Below are 10,000 nucleotides of genomic sequence, written 5' to 3' on the forward strand. Positions count from 1 at the left end.
ACGCGTTGACTCTAGAAGATTCAAACCACCTACCTCTGGCTTCCAAACGATTTCATTCAGCTGAGAGGTGACTCTAGGATTTTATCTATCTATTCATATACCAAGCCCCCCACCCCTTATAAGGCACGTACCCACTTCCGTCCATGCCAATCTCATCCACCACCCTTGCTTCCCTCTCATCTTGGTTTCTCGTTGATGAAGGATTATCCCATGTCTCCCGCCCACTGTCCTGGGCCAGTTATTCACTTATTTCTTATTTGGTTTTGTTTTGTTTAATTTTTCAAGTTAATTTAGCTTGGGTTAGATGTTAAATGACCCCAGGATTAAGTGAGCTAATCCTTTTTAACATGTGCCTAGTTAACCCTATGAGTGGCTTAATAGAAGAAACCAAAGTTTTTGCCCAGTTAGGAGTTCAACTTCCAAGAAACAAGGGGTTTAAATGCTCTATCTTAAACTCCCTGATGCTCACCTTCAAAGGCACAAGAAAGGAGTCATATGCATCTGAGTAAGATTGCTTGGCGGCAAACAGAACTGAAAGAAAAGTGCCATACAGCGGGGAAGAGGCTAGCTCATGAAATCCTCCCGACTTCATTAGGTGATTCTTGAACGGAAGGGTTTTGATCATTTCCGTGCCTACCCCTCCAACCCCCATGGTTAGGTTTTCGATTAACCACTTCCGTACGGTGGGGGTACTTTTCCTTCTATCTTCGCTGTCGCCTACCTATCTTATTTATTTTCGTGGAAATCTTTCGGGAAGAAAGAGGATAATGATAAACTGTCGATCTTCAAGGAAATACCTGAATCGTTGGACAGCTCTATAGACAGCAAGCAACTCCCTGTCGAATGCGCTGTAGTTCTTCTCAGCTTCGCTCAGTTTCTTGGAAAAGAAGGTGAGCGGTTTCCAAGCACTGTCGACGTATTGTTGGAAGACGGCACCGATATCGTCGTTGAAAGCGTCAGTGGCGATGGATGTGAGAGCCTCCGGGGCAAGGAAACTGAGGGTGGTGACGGTGTCCAGCGCTGTCTTCACAGAAGCGAAAGCTTCGTCGGCTTCAGGTCATCAAGAGAGCTGACCACGCTTACAAGGCCTAATGAGAGAATACAAAGGTTCCAACATGAAGGAACACTTAGGGATGAAGCGATTGTAAAAAATTATCATAACTAAAAATTGCTTAAGCTGTCTCTGGGTGGAGGGCTTCGGGAACTGGTGGATGGCATCACACGTGGTGCTCAGAGGTAAAATACCAGTGGAGGAGAAGGAAATCTACGGATATTCATCCACAATTCGACTTGGCGGCGTTAATTTGGATTCCATAGTCTCTGAGACGGGAGAGGACTTCTTCGAAGTGACGGCGGTGGGTGGTTTCATCAGGGCTGGCAATGAGGAGGTCGTCTATGTAGGCGAAACAGAAGGGTAAGCCACGTAGAGCTTCGTCAATGAAGCGCTGTAATGTCTGTGCTGCATTCATCAGGACGAAGGACATCCGGACTTACTCATAGAGGCTAAACGGGGTGGTAATAGCCGCTTTCGGGATGTCATCGGGGTGGACAGGGATCTGATAGAAAGCTTGAACAAGATCCACCGTAGAAAGGATGGTACAGTCGAAGAGTTGGGAGCCAAATTCTTGGATGTTGAGGATGGGGTATCAATCGAAGACAGTTTGGGAATTCAGTGCACGTGTAGTCACCGCACGATCGCAAATCACGGTTCTTCTTAGGTACGACGTGAAGCGCTGAAGACCAGTTGCTGTTGCTAGGCCGAATTATCCCTTGGCACATAAGGGACTCGAACTCGGTCTTGACGATGCGTTGTCGTTCGGGTGCAAGACGTCGTGGCTTGGCGTGGGTTGGGCGGCCAGAAGTAACGATGCGATGTTCGACGTGGTGAGGTATCGGTGGCGTGCATGGATGTGGCTGAGTGAGGGTGGGAAACTGTTGCAGTAGGGAAGCAAAAGGGGTGTCTTGACTGGTGACAGAGATGCTGGTGCTAACGCCAGGTCGAGTGTGGCCGTAGGACGAGAGCCGCGTTGAGATATCGTAGAGGCGACGGCGCTGTATGTCTACGAGAAGACCATAGTGGTTGAGGAAATCGGCTCTAAGGATTGGTTGTGATACATCGGCGACGTAGAACGTCCACTCGAAGGCGCGCCGAAGGTTGAGGGAGAGGGCTACGGTAGATTTCCCGAAGACGTCGATCTTCGTGTTGTTGGCTGCGTAGAGAGAAGTGAGTGGTGGTTATGTCCTTGAACTGGCTGTAGCTGGAAGTATGCTTACTGCAGCACCGGTGTCAATAAGGAATAGGTGGCGCGTCAAAGGGGTATGTAGAGGAGTTGCGAGGAGGAGGGGCGAATATTATGCACCTCAGGTTCGCCGTTGGAGTTTAAAGTGGGGGAATGGGTGAAGGCGCAGGGTTGGTTACACTTGCGTGCCTTAGAACCGAACTGGGCATGATAGTAATATACCGCTGGGTTGCGATCCGTGCTCTTGGATCTTGGTCTAGATCCGGAACGTGGCCTGCGGGAAAAATTACGGCTTGAACTTGTTTCTTGACCTCACTAACTTGCAGTGTGAGCTGAGTCACCATGTCGACGAGGCGCTCGTAAAGAGGGTCTGCTTGACGTGGGAAACGGAGGGTGAAGAAACAGTTGCAATGGGATCGTCGGCGAGTGTGGCGAGTTTCTCCACGGGAAGCTGGTCCTTCACAGTGAAGATGCTACGCTGGATAGTAGCTGGCAAACGTTGGTAGAACAGCTGGAGAAAAAGGATCTTGTCGAACGTGTCGTACTTGTCTGCCAGGAGATTCTTCATGCGGCGTAGTAGGTCTGACGGTCTCTCGTTGCCAAGTTCTTCCTTGGAGAGAAGCTATTGAAGGCGTGTAGCGACGGATGACTGGAATCTGGCAAGGATAGCGTTCTGTAAGTTTTCGTACGGAGTGTCGGATATTAACGCTGTAGAAATAGCGTCAGATACACGATAAAGGACGTCAGGAGGAAGAAGGGAGCAGGCGTTGCTGAATTTGGTGAGGCTAGTAGAGATGCGAGAGGACTTGAAATTACATTCTAGAATGTTGAACCACACAGTCGGGTCGTGACTGAGGAAAGGTGGTGCACGAAAGGCATGGGCGGCAGATAGGGTTGCAGGTTGCTGGGGTGAATCGGTGGGTGGTTCTTGCAAAGGAACCACGTCCGCTAAGGTAGGAACAGACTAGTCCATGATGGTTAGGACGTCGGTTCTGCGGCGGCGACTGTGACTAGCGGTGAATGGGGCTGGCGGCGACTGGGGCTGGTGGCGGTCCACTCCGGCAAGGGCGCCAGGCGGCGCTAGGAGTCAACTCCGGCGGGGGGTGGCAGGCAGAGGCTAGGAGTCCACTCCGGCAGGGGCGGTAGGCAGAGGTTGGGGGCGCTGGAACTCCACTCCGACAGAGGCGGCAGGCGGAGGCTGGGGCCGGCGACTGGGGCGGCGGGGGGGGGGGCTGTCCACTGCGTCTGCAGGGCAGGGGCGGTCCGAGGCGACTGCTGGGCTGTAGTCTACTCCAGGAGGTGAGGCAGTCGGTGGCTGGCAATCCACTCCAGAAATCAGGACAGGCGGCGGCAGGCAGTTCATCTCAGAAGGCAGGGCAGGTGGCGGCGGGCAGTCCATTCCATAAAGCAGGGTAGGCGGCGGTGGTGGCGGCTGCTGCGCTGAGATCCACTTGAAGGGTCATCAATTGATGTGGTTGGTTACCACATCTTGGAATATGGAATCATCCAGGTGTAGGATTAATGAAATCTTAAATTACTTCAGGACTTGTTATTGATCTGCCCGTCCGCCATGACATAAACTATACACAGTGAATATATAAACGCTTTGAACAGAGTATGTAAATGAAATTACACATAAATACATTTTACAAAATAATGGTCATCCTTGTATGTGACATAATATTTGTAATATACAATTTTGATTATAATTTAGATATACAGTTATTTGAGCAAGATTAACAGCTTTATTTATAACAATACTATGTGCACTAAGGGGACACTGCAGCAGTGGCGGCGTGTTGCCACCTTTGTCCTCATTGAAGCCATGCCGATTTGTGCCTCATTTATGATGGTATTGTTTCGTTCAGCTTAAAGTCAAGGAATCGAGAAAGAAAGTCTTTAATTAGTTTAAAAGCATATCGGGCCAACGTTACTCGAACTTGACTACAACAGTTAAGTGGAACGGAAAATTAGGCGCCCAGATGACAAAGGAGGACATTCGGAAAAGAAAAGAAAATTCCAAGCCGCTTTTGTTCAAAGACAAAACCAATCAGCGATGTTGTCCAACGCCATTGAGACAGTCGTATGATTTCTTAAATCATCGCTTAAGATCTCGTCGACCTGGAAAGACTTTTTCACTATCCCATGATTATTAATTACGGTCAACCAAAATAAGCTTTACGACTCTACGGTCGAAGAAGTAAAGATACCTGAGCGATGATTTCAGAAGTAATCGTACAAAGCCCCAGGGTTTGCGTCCAATATTTTTTATTGGTTTATGCAATTGATGCTTCATTACTTTTATACTGTACGTTCACAATCTCTTTTCGTGAATGATGAAACGAAGAAATTATTCGGGCGTTACTGAGAATAATACATGCATCTAATGAAAAATAATTCAAAGTCAAATTACATTCTACGCTCATTGCACACATATAACGGAAAATGACTGTATGAATGAATGGATGAAAAATAAATGGATGATTGAATGAAAGAACAAATGAAAAATGAATGAATGAATGAATATATTGATTAATCAATCAATTAATAAATCAATGAACAAATAAACAAACAACTCGATGAAAAACAAAATAAAATATGATGCCATTAAATAAGAGATAACGCAAAATAAATTGAAATGTAGGGAAACCTATGATAAACAGATTTAAGTAAAACAGAACAAGATAAAAAAAATATATATATAATCTTCCAAATCATTAACTTGTATACAATTGTTATTTTCATGATTGTTTTCCAGACAAAAACAGCCCGTGTACAAATGATCACGTGTAAATTTACAAATCACCATTCGAGAATATGTAAAGTAATGGAAAATAAAAAGTATTTGTGGGTAATTAGAATCTAATTTTCATAATCTTAAGAACAAATGAGAGAGAGAGAGAGAGAGAGAGAGAGAGAGAGAGAGAGAGAGAGAGAGAGAGAGAGAGAGAGAGAGAGAGAGAGAGAGAGAGAGAGAGAGAGAGAGAGAGAGAGAGAGAGAGAGAACTATTTTTGGGTGTGTGATGTGCTTATGTTGTACCCATGTGCCTTACATTTTATTCATATCATGAGACTCGTGACGGCCCTTCCCACGCTCGAGGAGGATACTCCAGTGCCGAAAGAGACCTCGCTACAACCTGGGCACTATTTGACTATGTGTTCCACTAATCATAAATGTTGCAATACTGAGTGTGAGAGTCACTTGAGTTGGACGATCCTATCCATATCATCTAACCTTTGAAACCTATCAATGGGATTCATGCGTATGCAATCACCACTACAATACTTGACGATTCTTATACAATTGAATCATACACAAGTTTTTGTACAATTGGACTTTAAGTAAACTCCCTTAACCACCCTCCCATTCTCTCCTACACGGATGCAGTGTGTGTGTGTGTGCATGTATTCACCTCGGATCTGCTGCAGCCTCTTTTCGAGACAGTCAGACACCACCCTACGGCAGTGAGCTCAGAGCTCATTATCAGCAGATCTCTGGGTAGGTCTGAGACCACTCACACTCCACACACCGGGACAGCAAGGCCACAACTCCTTGACTAACGTCCCGTACCTACTCGCTGCTAGGTGAACAGGGGCTACACGTGAAAGGAGACAAACCCAACTTGTCTCCGCCCGGCCGGGGAATCGAACCCCGATTCTCCGGCTTGTGAGGCCAGTGCTTTACCAATCCGCCACCGGGCCGTGTGTGTGTGTGTGTGTGTGTGTGTGTGTGCGTGTGTGTGTGTGTGTGTGTGTGCGTGTGTGTGTGTGCGTGTGTGTGTGTACATGTGTGTGCTTTAAACGTGTAATTGTATTTATATGGTCGTGATTCAGAGGAGAAGAGCTAGGCTCACTGGTTCCGGATAATGCCTGATTTCTTTTCCTTTCCCACAAAACCGATCTCGCTAAAGCGGATGTTCTGATCTAGGTGATCCATGTTCCATTTGATAATGTATATAGGGTACGAAAGGTCGTGAATAGAAAGCAAACCTTTTACTGTGTTTTATCATTCCATTTGGCACCTGTAGACAGACATATGCAATTAGAAAAACCGTATATACTAACAAGAAAATCATAGATACAGAAACCGCTCTATTTTTCAAACAAATCCGTCTTCAGGAAAACCTTATGCCTAAATACAGAAATGTATACGTACTATATGCACGTAAATACATATACATATACATATACATATACATATACATATACATATACATATACATATACATATACATATACATATACATATACATATACATATATATATATATACATATACACATACATATATATATATATATACATATACATATATATATAATTATACATTTATACATATATATGTATATATATATGTATATATATATATATATATATATATATGTATATGTATATATAATTATCGCACATGAAAACGATTAAGCAAAATTGGTTTAACAAACTATTACGAAAACTAGGTTACGGTCAAGATACCAAAAATAGCATCTGAATAAGATAACAGAATAATCCGTGATAAGAAATATTTTATTTCAATTTTTTACCACAATGATGCAACTATAAGAATTTTTTGTGTAAAAATTGCCTAACGTATGATGTCATTCACCTAGTCGTGTTCGTAAAATTCCCAGGAGACAGGTCGGCTAGGATCTAAATGCTTATAAGCGGTACTGATGTAATAATTAGTAGAAAACGGGTTAGTTTTTCCAATGAGTGGATAAAATTAACTAATGCTAACTAAAAACTGGTATGAACGACGGAATCGCTGGAAATATGGATAACGAGATTAATACAAAACAGGCTCTGACTGTAGGGTTGTTAATTATGTGGTAGAGGCCGGAATGGTGTATCTATGATTAAATTGCGACGAAAAAGTCAACATCGGGTATAAATGATGGAATTAATATATTTCACATTTTTTAATTATCGTAATATATTAGTTTATATATCTAAATTTGTATATTCTTAACACCTTAGCATGAATAGTTTATCTAAGCTGTGTTGCGGGAGGTACTGTAAGTAAAACAGGATAAAATAAATAGATAAATAAAAAACAGAAAAAATGCGGATTTTGCACGCAGATGCTGGAAAACCTTAAGCGTTGAAGGAAGACTGATGACTAAAGAAACGAAGATTTTCTTTTTTCTTTCATTTTTTCTTTCTTTCCTTAGCGCAGGAATGAAAAATGATCCCAATTATTCCCAGCATTTTCTTTTAACCAAAAGTAAAAAAAATAGTAATAAATAAGTGAATGTGAATTGAAATCTTCCATCTCCTTGCTGCAATCCAATCGTGAGATTCATTTTTGCCTCTCTGATCCACACACCCGAAGGCAACCGTACCCTTAATTGCTTTCATTCTAAAAACGCTTATGTGTAAGAAAGAATTATGTCGAGTGCTCTGGTTTCATCCCTTGTTCGAAGAGAAAAGCCGCAGTACAATGTGCGTGGATATATCTCTATATGTATATGTATATGTATATGTATATGTATATGTATATGTATATGTATATGTATATGTATATGTATATGTATATGTATATGTATAAGTATATGTATATGTATATGTATATGTATATGCATATGCATATGCATATGCATATGCATATGTATATGTATATGTATATGTATATGTATATGTATATGTATATGTATATGTATATGTATATGTACATGTATGTGCATGTGTATGTATATGTGTATGTGTATGTGTATGCGTATGTGTATGTGTTTGTGCATGTGCATGTGTATATGTATATGTATATGTATATGTATATGTATATGTATATGTATATGTATATGTATATGTATATGTATATGTATATGCATATGTATGTGTATATGTATATGTATATGTATATGTATATGTATATGTATATGTATATGTATATGTATATGCATATGTATATGTATATGTATATGTTTATTTTTTCTACGGGTGTTACTATATCATTTTGCTCGGGTGTATGAACTTTGCACCTACTAAGCTGGTTGCTACGAGTGTCATGACAATGTAATGGCAATGGTAACTTCTCGACTGTGGCAATGGAAAATAAAGTCAAGAAATGAGGATGATAACAGTATGATGGCAATGGAAAAATAAAACAGCGTCATGGGAACAGAAAAATTTGACCACTATGTAGAAATACAGGCTACAGGAATTTTTTACCGGGACGTAGAGCTACAGGCTATAGCAACCTTGGCAACTGTAGTCATTATATAAAGGCAACGGCATCAATGAAGTTCTATGACTACTAATCACAGCTGATGCCGATGCAAAATTTATCCGCACTAGAAAAATGGAATCTGAAACAGGCCAACTGTATTTGCACTCAGAAAAAATGAGAATTCATAATGACGGCGACTGGCAGCGGCAACCGCCATCGTGGCGGGTTGGTTTTCTAGGAACTAATGCAAGAAAAATGTTCATCCTTTTTCAGTCCTTGAAATGATTCAATAATAGCACGCCAACCCGACCCCTCTGACAATGGCGCTTACTTGCAGAAACCGTTGGAGGCCGAGAGAGATGGAGGTTCGTTCCAAAAGTTCTTGTTGCGATGGTACTGGTAATGGGGATATTGGTGATGGTGGTTGTGTTGGTGGTAGTGATGGTTATGATGGTGGTGATGGTGACAGTGGTTGTGATAGCGATAGTGATGCTGATAGTAATGGAGATGGTGATAATGAAGATGGTAGTGGTAATGTTGATGATGATGCTAATGGTTATAACGATGGTAATGATGGTGGTGACGACGACAGTGACGGCACCGATGACGACAACAACAACGATAAAGATGGCGAAAGCATAGCAACGCAGGTGGCAGTAAGCCTGTTCCTTCCTTCCCTTACTCGAGGTGCTCCCAGAAGCTCCCATGGCTCAAAACACGATGAAAACGATCCGAGAGGAGATTAAATCATACAAACATAAGCGCGAATATGAGTATAGATAATGACTTATTGTAGAACGAATGTGGGCACATAATATGAGGAATGAAAATGAGCATGAAAAGCATGTCAGCGTGGTGTAAGTTGATTCTGTGCATTGGTGCAACTCCGAGCACAAATTTGTGAGCGTGGCTAGCGTGAGCGTAGAGAGCGTGAGCATTGAGAGTGAAAACGTGAACAGTGTGGGTGTATAGATCGTGAGAATGGAGCGTGTGAGCGTGTAAGTACGGAGAGCATATCCGCGGAGAGCGCGAGCGTGGATGATTGTAAGCGTGGAGAGCATAAGCATGGAGAATGTGAGCGTATAGAACGTGAGCGTATAGAACGTGAGCGTTAAGAACGTGAGCGTGAAAAGATTGGGCGTGGAGAGCGTTAGCGTGGGGAGCGTTAGCGTGGGGAGCGTTAGCGTGGGGAGCGTTAGCGTGGAGAGCGTGAGCGTGGAGAACGTGAGCATCGAGAGCCTATGCATGGATAACAGCATGGACACTGTGGGCTTCAAAAGCGAGAGCATGGAAAGCGTGAACGTGGAGAACAACGACGGGAGCATAGAGCGCAAAAAATGAACATAGTGAGAATGTGGACCATGAACATAATTGCATTAGACTGTAGTTTACTAGCGCTTCTATCCGTGTGGACAATCTCTCATTTTGCGCACATAGGAGTAATAAGCTTGAATAGAGAGCATACAGGTTCACCAAGCATGAAGAAGCATATGCAAGTATGAATCAAATGTGAGCATGTAGAATGTGAGAATTAGATAAAAACAATTCAAGAAACGGGAGTGATTATATTAAAGCCTACGCTACGGCATTTCGCTTT

The sequence above is a fragment of the Oratosquilla oratoria genome, chromosome 27 (assembly GCF_046742065.1).
Source record: "Oratosquilla oratoria isolate Oo_2021 chromosome 27, ASM4674206v1, whole genome shotgun sequence".
NCBI classification, from domain to species: Eukaryota; Metazoa; Arthropoda; class Malacostraca; order Stomatopoda; family Squillidae; genus Oratosquilla; species Oratosquilla oratoria.